The sequence below is a fragment of the Saimiri boliviensis genome, chromosome 14 (genome assembly GCF_048565385.1).
Source record: "Saimiri boliviensis isolate mSaiBol1 chromosome 14, mSaiBol1.pri, whole genome shotgun sequence".
Lineage (NCBI taxonomy): Eukaryota > Metazoa > Chordata > Mammalia > Primates > Cebidae > Saimiri > Saimiri boliviensis.
Window position 1 is genome coordinate 26,011,067 of NC_133462.1, and position 10,688 is coordinate 26,021,754.

The 10,688-nt window shown below is 49.7% G+C and overlaps 1 long non-coding RNA gene across 1 annotated transcript; it reads right to left on the reverse strand.

Moving 5' to 3' along the window:
- Positions 1-1,900: 1,900 nt before the first annotated feature.
- LOC141581178 (uncharacterized) lies at positions 1,901-8,751 on the reverse strand. The gene is made up of 3 exons (XR_012513708.1): positions 8,408-8,751; positions 4,153-4,261; positions 1,901-3,709 (listed from the first exon to the last, which is right to left on the reverse strand). It is a non-coding gene; the product is annotated as an uncharacterized LOC141581178 (long non-coding RNA).
- Between the last annotated feature and the right edge of the window lie 1,937 nt (positions 8,752-10,688).

Below are 10,688 nucleotides of genomic sequence, written 5' to 3' on the forward strand. Positions count from 1 at the left end.
AAAAAAATAAAAATAAAAATAATAATAATAATAATAATAATAAAATAAAATGGAAGACTGTTTTTAAACTGCTACGCTGGTCCATGGGATGTTTCAACTGTGGAGGTTCCCAACCAAATCCAGCTAAGAGTTTGGACCACACGCCCTAGAACTGAGAATTCCCAGGAAACATGAACGCTGCTACAGCTCACCGCCGTCTAAACCTCCGCTTACGATAAACAGTTGATGCAAACGGCATGCGTGCCCACCACTGAATCCACAGTTCTATCAGGAAGACACCATGGCCTGTTAGCAATACTGATGGCCTAAAGGCTGTTCAGTGCTGATCAAACAGGATGAGATTTCATTTCATTCGATTATTTTCTAGACCGTGAACATTGTGTGTGGGCAGGAATCTACTTATCTGGTTTGTGAAGGGCTTTGGGAAACGGAGTGGAGGCATCTTATGATGGAGAAGTAGGGTTCCCATCTGAGTGCTCATTAATTAGGCAAAGTGATGCTTTGGGGGCCTGCATGACTTAGAAGCAGGCGTTTGACTTATGACATCAAAAGGACAGTCAGCACTCAACGGCCGCTAGATGCCAGGTTCAATGAATTCCCTCAGAAAGGTCAGGAAGCCGGGCACAGTTCCTAGAACCTCAGATCCTATCTGAACTCTTTCTAGGGGGAAAGGTGCCCCTCGTCTGCTCTCCAGTAGCCACGTGGGCAATGTTTTCAGCCCCCAGAATTTGACCACTTAGATGCACTTCCAGGTAAACATCAGGTAGGTGCTTTCTGGGCAAGATTTCCACAAACATTTCCCTGCTGTTAACTTGCTTGCAACAGAAATTGGGTGATTTGTTCCAGGGCCCGACCTATCAGGACAGTCTTTCTTTACAATCTCAAGCTGATCTGAACGTATCTGTTCAGATCCTTCTTTCTGGATAGAGACTTCGTGTACTAGGCTTCTTCTGCCAGGAGCACATTTTTACTTTCAAGTTAAAAACCCTGAAAAATGGGTTTCATAATGGGAAGGCTGACAGAGTCTCAGCCATTGAGACTCAAGCCTTCACCAGCCTTCCTCTGCCAAAGATATTTATTATGATTTCCTCAAATAGCCACGCTTTAATACCTGTCATGTTGTTTCCTTACAAGGATGAGGGCTGTGTCGTCTTGACTGCAAGCTGTCTTGGTTGTTGCGATGACTTGTTCCAGCAAGACGAGTGCTTGGAGACAGAGCCTCGCAACCGGGATTCCACGCTGAGCTCCCCGGTGGAGGGAAACAGACATGGCTGCTGCTTTAAGCCCCCATTGCAATGCAGGCTGTGGAACTGTGCACTCTGGACATGGGGAGTGGGAACCCAGCGCTTCTGCTGCTCCTTTTGGGCATCCCCAGACACGCCCAGGCTGGTGGGAAAACCAGGAGCACCTCCGGGCTGCTTGCTTCAGAGTCTCCATCCCCAGGCCTGGAAGCCTGGCCACTCACATGCCCTCTGCTCTCTGACAATGCCCACGAATGCTCCGTGGAGCAGAATTTCCCAGTGTGGTCATCTCCTGGAGGGCAAGGCTGAAAGCCAAAATCCCCATGACATCTCCACGCACTTCTTTTTTTTCTTTTTTTTTTTTTTTTTTTTTTTTTTTAAGACGGAGTTTCAATCTTGTTACCCAGGCTGGAGTGCGATGGCGCGATCTCGGCTCACCGCAACCTCCATCTCCTGGGTTCAGGCAATTCTCCTGCCTCAGCCTCCTGAGCAGCTGGGACTACAGGCACGCACCACCATGCCCAGCTAATTTTTTGTATTTTTAGTAGAGACAGGGTTTCACCATGTTGACCAGGATGGTCTCGATCTCTTGACCTTGTGATCCACCCGCCTCGACCTCCCAAAGTGCTGGGATTACAGGCTTGAGCCACTGTGCTGGCCACGCTTCTTTGCCCACTTGCTGCCTGGCGCTGTTCTCAGCTGTTGACATGGATACAGCTGCCCGGCTGGCTCCTGAAATGTGGTTGGAGATGTCTTCCTCCCATGAGAAGCATTGACAGAGGCCGCCTGGAACAACCTTTGAAAACTCATTGTTGAAAATGTATTAACTCAAATCCTTTCCAAGTCTTCTCTGCCAACACCCAGGACAGAGGGCCACTTCTTCTCTTCCTTCACGTGCCCTGCCATCATTACCTCATATCCTCTCCACCCTGCCTCACCCCAAATGCCCCTCAAGAGATGGGTCTTTCAAAAGCCAAGGGTTTCACAGAAAGCTTAGAGGGTCAGGGCGGCTGCTGCTGCCTTTTCTTCTGCACAGCCCGAGACCGACCCCTTCCGTGCTCCCTGCCCCTGCTCACAGGACATCTGCATTCCATGTCCTGTGTCCTCCATCCTCCAGGGACTCAGGCTCTGAATGCTGCCTTTTGTGGCTCCCTTCCTTTGTGTAAGGCCAGCATTCCATCCAGAGCCAGACTGGACCCCAGCCTGCAAGCAGACATGGAAATCCCTCCTGCGGAGCCAGACACCAGGCACGTGGGAGCTCAGGCCTTGTCAACAGGACTTTATCTTAGAAAACACTAAGACCTATTACAGATATTAAGCAGTTATTGAAGAGGGGCTTCTGTGTGCTCTGCTGGAAAAACTCCTGTGGAATACCAGTGATTTGTGAGGCTTTCTGCTTGCCATGTGGGTGGGTTTGGGTGAGTCCCCTGAGATTTCAGTGGCAGTGATTGGAGATGCCAGAAACAGGTGGCCTGCCCCTGCCTAACTCTTATCCAGGAAGTCCCTTTGGAAGACAAGACGTGGCACACACCAGCCACACACGTCAGTGCCCCTTAGCCAGCACCAGGAAAGAGAGCCCTTATGAGTCCATCAGAGTTTCCTGAAAGCCTGTGAAGGCACCCACAGGGTCCTGATCGAATCTTCCCTTGGCTCCCAGCTAGCACCGGGCAGAGTGTCCTTGCAATGGAGGAGTCTGAGTAATGCCCCAGGGCACAGACAGCATGAGGCAGGAGGTGTCTACGATGCCCCAGCTCCCTGACCCCAGGGCAGAGGTGTGGCCCTGTAGACTCTGTGGGTAGCAGGAACCCAGGCTTCTGTTGCTTCTCCTGGGCATTCCCTAGACACTGACCGGGGCTGATGGGAAAACCAGGAGCACCTCCAGGCTGCTCGCCTTGGAGTCCTCATCGCCTAGAGGCCTGGCCACTCAGGTGAGCTGAGCCTCTTCCCACCAGATTCCCAAGCAGCTGCTGCACCTCTGACTTTTCCACCCATCTGCACTCAGAGCTGGAGCCCAGCCTAATCCTCAGTGGGCCATATTTGTTTCTGATCTCTGAGCCCCACTTCCGACCCACGTCTCTAACTCCTGTGGTATGTCCCAGACCTAATCTGATGCCCAATAGGGCTGAGTGTGAACTCCCGCAGGGCCCTAGATGCTGACCCCCAAGACGATGGCAGTGCCTGCACACCTGGCATGGAGACAGGGGACACCAGGCCACATGCCCCTAAGGCTGCAGGTCCCGCACCCACAGGGGGATGTCACCACAATCCTTGTGCCCACCTCCCTCCCATTCCTCCATGCAGCTTTTACCTGATTCAGGTCACAGATACAAAACACACAGGCGTTCATCAGTCAGCAGGTGTGAGGGAGCCGGGGGTCCTGTGTCAGCCGGGACTCTGTCCAGGGTCCTGAGGTAGCCAGGGGTCCTGTGTGAACTGGGACTCTGTTCCTAACAGGCAAAATCTCACAGCTGGCCAAAGAGAAAACTGAGTTTCAATTTTTAATTCATAGGTAAAATCCACTAGCATGACAAAAGTTATTTTCCAAAAGTGTATAATTTCTGTGTGCAATGTAGTCATTTACTTGCTGTCTCCCCGCCTGACAGGTGTGAAGCCTTTGAGACAGTTTTAAACACAAAACTGAAAAAATTCGCTGCATTTAACATTGTATTCTAGTGGCCTTTCCTCCCAGGCACGTTAAGTAGTAGATCTCAAAGCCCTTCTGAAGCCATTTTCCACCCTCTTCACAAAAATGTGTCTATTATTTTTTTTAAATGAGCAGGGAGCACTGTCATAGAAGTCAGATCACCACTTGTAGCCTGAGAGCTTCAGCATCTCAGAGCGTCAGTTTTCCCATCAGTAAAATGGTGTTGTTCCCAGGAATTAGTATTATAGAAACTACTATTTACATTACCTTGAGTAGCTCACATCTGTAATCCCAGCAATTTCGGAGGCCAAGGCGGGTGGATCACTTGAGGCCAGGAGTTGGAGAACAGTCTGGCCTACATGGCAAAACCTCGTCTCTATTAAAATACAAAAAAAAATTTGCTGGGGCCGGGAGCAGTGGCTCACACTTGTAATCCCAGCAGTTTGGGAGGCCGAGGTGGGTAGACCACGAGGTCAGGAGTTCAAGACCAGCCTGGGCAAGAGGGTGAAACCCCATCTCTACTAAAAATACAAAAATTAGCTGGGCATGGTGGTGGGCACCTGTAATCCCAGCTACTCAAGAAGCTGAGGCAGAGAATTGCTTGAACCTTGGAGGCGGAGGCTGCAGTGAGCCGAGATCACACATTGCACTCCAGCCTGTATGACAGAGTGAGACTCCATCTCAAAAACAAAAAATTAGCTGGGCATGGTGGTGAGCAACTATAATCCCAGCTACTTGAGAGGCTGGGCACAATAATCACTTGAACCTGGGAAGCAGAGGTTGCAGTGAGCCGAGAACGTGCCATTGCACTCCAGCCTGGGTGACAGAGTGGGACTCTGTCTCAAAAATAAATAAATAAGTAAATTATATAGAGTGAACTTTGACGGTGACCAGTTACAGCAGAATTCCCCTTAACCCTACACCCTACGTCCACCTCTAGATATTCACATATTAACTCATGTTCAAGTGAATACCTGACACTTGTATTTAAATTTTTGATATTTTAATATTCAAATATTCGCACGAGCCAAAAGAAATGTTGATGAGCGTAGCTACTCGACCAAGGCCACAGAGAGAGGTGTGGCATAGGTAGAATTAGACCAGCTCGCCCAGTCTAAATACACTGAAATCCATCTTCCTTTTCTGATGCTGTGAAGGAAAAATTGAATCTCAGGACCTGAAACTCACTCTGCCAAAGGGAAGGTTAAGCTTGGAACCCAGTCATGCAAAAGCTGCCTTCCTTTTGTTCCCAGATAGCTTACTTCACATGCTTGCTTATGTAAAATGTAGATTTACTAGGCATTAGACAAATGTATCATTGACCACCCCCTCCCCACCCCCACCGCCTTCCTTTTCACATGTGAAATGTACGTTCACTGGGCAGGGATCAGCGCTTTTTATGAAGATAATGCTGGGCTCATTACCTACCCTCCCTCCTTTTTTTCATTTTTTTCTTCCCCTCCCACTTGATCTCTCCCTTTTAAATATCGAAGCTTCTGGAACCCTCTTTGAAAAAAACACAGACCACAGATTCTACTGGGACTTGTGTTTCTCCTTCCTGTGTGCACCCTTAGTCTGGCCAGACAAACCTCCATCCACTGAGACACGCTACTCTGGGGCCGCTTTGGGCTTGAGATGCCGTGGGACTGGATTCCAAAGGGGCCTCTGCTTTGTGACTGTGCCTGCACAATGATTGTAGGGTGTCCCCGCTACTGCCTAAATCTTGCTTACTTTTAGGGTTAGTTTATTTTTGTCTTAAACCCTGAAAATGCCCTATTACCATTGGCAGGTGGAAGTTAGATATCTGGGATCTTTAAAGGTGAGAAGCTTAATTTCGATCCAGGAAGTCTGAGGAAGTAGAAAAACATCCAGACATGCCATGTAGCCCAGAAGTCAGAAATACTCTTGAATCCAGAACTAAAGTGCATCAAAGACTTTCTTCCTATTGACCTTTACAAAAAAAAAAAAAAAAAAAAAAAAGCCTTTTTGGGATGCAGGCAAATCTTTGGAGGCGAGCTGGAGAAGCCCACATGGTGTCTTGTCTTTTTGAAGATAATCACATTTTCCAATTAATGTGACCTTGCTTTGCTGTTTTCTTTCTCACTAACCGTGGAACTCACAGGAAACACACCCACAGCGGGGAGAGCCCCGGGTCAATGTTGCAGACGCCTCGCGGGCAGGCACTACCCATGGATAAGGTGGCCTCTCCCTCGGCCCGCTCCCCTCTTCTTCCGTTTCTACAAGAGCAGTGGCAAAGGTCATGTTCTTACATGGTTTTTAAAAATCCACCTTCCCTTGGGATTAATGCTGAAGTGTGTTACCAAATCGTGTTGCTTTTTCAACAATGTCCCGCTCCACGTCCCCCTCCGGGCCTTTGCCCGGCCTCCTCCTGGTTGCTGTGGTTCAAGAGGGATGTGGATGTCCCCCAGAAGCAAATGGCAGTGGAGAGGGGCCCAAGGTTCAGGCGTCATCACCAGGAGCCCGCTATCGGCCTCCCCACGTGACGGCCGCATTCTCCCAGGATGGCTCCGGCCAGAACAGGAGGCTATGTACTGACAGCACAGAGACTGTGTTCTTTGCCATCAACTCCATTCAAAACATGATTGTCCTAAATGGCTCAAGTGCTCGCTGTGCATCAACCACTGTGTCCAGGAGTAGGTGGAAAGAAAGTCTAAAAGGCAGGGTCCTATGCATAATGGGAAGGTCTCCTAGAGATGCTGTTGGAACAAGCGTTTCCCAAGGAGTGGACAAAGAATTAATGTCTACTTGGCTGGCCTCCAGCCATGCTCCCCTGCACCAGACCTAGAGAGGTCAAATCTGTGGGGCTGGGGAAGGTCAAAATGGACCAGTTTTTCTCCAGCAGAAACTAGGAGCACTGCCTACACAATGCCATCTATTACTCAGGGCACAAATGGCAGGTGTGTAACAAGAGCACTGCCCACACGACACTTACCTATCAGGGCATCAGCGGCGAATGTGTAAGAGGTGGGTTGCAATGAGACTGGATAGCAAAAGCAGCTTAATCTCTGATGGGGTTCCGGGCAGGTGACATGTCCCCTATGAGAGGTCACATTGTCACATAGGGGAAAGGAGCCCTGGACCGATGGAGCGCATGTGCAAAAACCACAGGGCCAGCTCACAGGAGAGCTGAGATTGAGCTACTAGGTTAGAGGGCGCTTGATATGGTTTGGATAACTGTCCTTTCCAAATCTCATATGGAAATTCGATCCCAGTGTTGGAGGTGGAGCCTGGTGGGAGGGGCTTGGGTCATGGGGGCGAATCCCTCACGAATGGCTTGTGCCCTCCCTGCAGCAATGAGTTCATGTAAGAGCTGGTTGTGCAAAAGAGCCTGGCACAAGGTTGTGTGGGAAAGGGAATCCCTGCACACTGTCGGTGGGAGGGTAAACCAACTCAGCCATGGTGGAAAGCAGTGTGGCAATTCCTCAAAGAGCTTAAACGGAATTACTGTTTGACCCAGAAATCCCATTACTGAGCATAATCCCAAAGGAAAATAAATCATTCTGCCATAAAGACACACGCACACATATGTTCACTGCAGCACTGTTCACAATGGCAAAGACACAGAATCAAGCCAGGTGCCCATCAACGGTAAACCGAATAAAGAAAATGTGGTGCAGATGCACCATGGAATATTATGCAGCCATGAAAAATGAGATCATGTATTTGCAGAAACCTGGATGGAGCTGGAGGCCATTATCCGATGTGAATTAATGCAGAAACAGAAAACCAAATTCCACAAGTTCTTCTTTATAAATGGGAGCTAATAGATGAGAACCAATGACCACAAAGAGGGGAACAACAGACACTGGGGCCTACTTGAGGGTGGAGGGTGGGAGGAGGGAGAGGATCAGGAAAGATCTCTATAGGGTCCTGTGCTCATTATTGGAGTGATGAAATTGTCTGCACAGCAAACCCCTATGACACACAGTTTACCTATACAAGTAACTTGCATGTGCTCGCGATCCTAAAAGTCAAAAATAATCATGTGAAAAAGAAAATAAATCATAAAATCAGAGAGCCTGCCACCTCTCCTGCTCCCTGTCTCGCCATGTGCGATGCCAGCTTCCCTTCCCTTCTGCCATGAGTCAAAGCTTCCTGAGGACTCCCCAGAAGCAGATGAGGGCACCACGCTTCCTGTACAGCCTGCAGAACCGTAAACCAAAGACACATTTATATATATATATATATAAATTGCCAAGTCTCAGATATTTCTTTATGGCAAGACAAAACAGACTCATGCAGCCTCCCAGGAGGTTTTGCAGAAAAGAGAAGGAAAGCGAGGAGGCCTGGAAATGGGCAGATTGTCCCAGGGGAAGGGACAGGCAAAGACATATATTCACAGGGGAGGGTGAATGAATGAGTTGATTAGTGGGGTTGGAGAAAGGGGTGCTTCAGGCAGTGATTGGCAAATAGGATGCTATCATTATAAAAAATGCGTGCACATATACACACACACACACACACACACACACGTCTCAGGTAGCATGCAAGCAGGCGTCACCTTGGCTTGACAGCAGATCTCAGGAGCGCAGAAGCTGCCTTCACCGCGAGGAGCACAGCTTCTCACCTTCGCCCTTTTCCATGGCAATTCTCTGCCTTCCAGCAAGTGTCCGACGCCTGCTTAACATTATGCGAGGCGGGCTGTCAGTGTGAGAGGCTCCAGCCTGCTGCAGGGGCTGCCTCTCGGGAAACAGAAAACAAAGCCAGAGCCTTAAAAATAGAGCTGTCCGCTGATGGAATTCTCTCCTGCTGCCGTGACCAAATATTTAGTCACAGGGGAAACGTCTGATCAGACACACTCCCAGCAAGGTCAGGAGGAGCTCAGAGAACACGCACGGAGGCAGGCTGCCGCCACTGGCTCCCCTCACCCGCGACGCTCTCGGGCCCCACGGGAGAGGGAGGGAGGGCTGCTCCGGTCCGATCTGCAACCCCAAAGCATGCCTTTGCTCTTCTGATGCTGGATACCAGCCTAGCCCTGAAGTCAGCTGCTTGCACAGACAACATTCATTCATTCATTCAGACACAAATGAGATCAGTTCTTATCCGAATCACAGGTCAATGGGATTTGGGAAGCTGTGGCGTCCTAGAGATTATATTGTTTTAAAGACTGCAGAGTTAAATACAGGGAGGTTCCAAACAGAGGGAGAATTCGGTTGTCACACAGATGTCCGCCCCTCCCGACACCGCACCGAGGCACCTACCTGATCCAACTCTCCTGGTGTGTCGCCTCACACTGTCCACTGCCCAGGTAGCTTGTCTGGTTCTCTTGAAAGAGCGGGGCCTGAAGCCTGGTGTTCTTAGCTGCTGCAGGGCCTGGCACACAGTTGGGGCTCCATGAAACCCTAGAGGGAAAGGATGGGGAGCAAAGGAAGCCATGTGCCCCAAAGGGGGACCCTGGGGAAGCGGTCCTTTCCTATCTGCCACTGGTGCCTGGAAAAGAGAGAACAGAAGACCCCAGCCCCAGATGGTGCATTGGTCTGAGCCCAGGGCCTGTCCCTCCAAGAGGACAATGTGGCCACCATTGGCCTGCAGGCACTGCCTCAACTGGGTCCCCTTTTGGCTCTCTGTCTTATTCTCTGGAAGCCCCCATGGACCCTACCTCACACTGTTCTGGGTGCGTGATTCCATGTGGGTATTTGCCTTCCGAGGGGAAGAACAGCAGGATGCCACCCCCGTGTGTTGAACTGAGCTGATTCGTCACTTTGTAAAATGCTTGCTTTAGGCAGGCATGGTATTTTGCCTGTGGTCCCAGCTACTCGGGAGGCTGAGGCAGGAGGATCACTTGAGCCCAGGAAATGGAGGCTGTGGTGAGTCATTATTGCACCATTGCACGCCAGCCTGGGCCACAGAGTGGGACCTTGTCTCAAAAAAAAAAAAATGTAAAATGCTAATGCATTGATATGGTAGGTGGTAGGTGGCCCCAAAATTGATTTTCTTTTTTTTTTTTTTGAGATGAAGTCTCACTCTGTTACCCAGGCTGGAGTGCAGTGGTGTGACCTTGGTGCAGTGCAACCTCTGCCTCCCAGGTTCAAGCAATTCTTCTGCCTCAGCCTCCTGAGTAGTTGGGATTACAGGCACTCGCCACCATGTCCAGCTAATTTTTGTATTTTTAGTAGAGATGGGATTTCACCATGTTGGTCAGGTGGGTCTCCAACTCCTGACCTCAGGTGATCCGCCTGCCTCGGCCTCCCAAAGTGCTGAGATACAGGCAGGAGCCCCCGTGCATGGCCCCAAATTCGGTTTTAAACACAAGCTAGAGTCAATGTCCACACTACAAGTCATTTTCAGGGGGGAGATCAGAAAGCCGCTGGGGAAGTGGCTTCTTGGAAGCAAAGCGACTGACATTTCAGAGCAATTAATAACTGTGTTTCCCCAGAGACCAGCTGTGGGTGGGAGGAGCCGAAGTTCCTCCTCTCATTGTTCCTCCCGTGCTTGGGCACCAAGCTGGAACCCTCTGGGCAGCTTCTCAACTCAGCACGTCTTGCTGATCTATTAAGTTGAACATTAATCATTAGCAAAGCTCATCTTCCTTCCCTGAATTTAATTTCATTACTTCTACTTTCTTTCCCTATTAGAACAGTCTCTGATGCATTTGCTTAGAAGGCAAATGGGCATCGGCCCTGTCCCCTACCTCTCCCGGATAGAGACTTTTCTGTAACGGCACAGACAAATTGTCAACATGTTAGGTCAGGCTGGTTGACCTGGATGCAATCAGAACACACATCTTTTCTTCTGGACTCTCAGGAACTCTCTCTAAGAAAATCAGGGCCACTGTGGTTTTG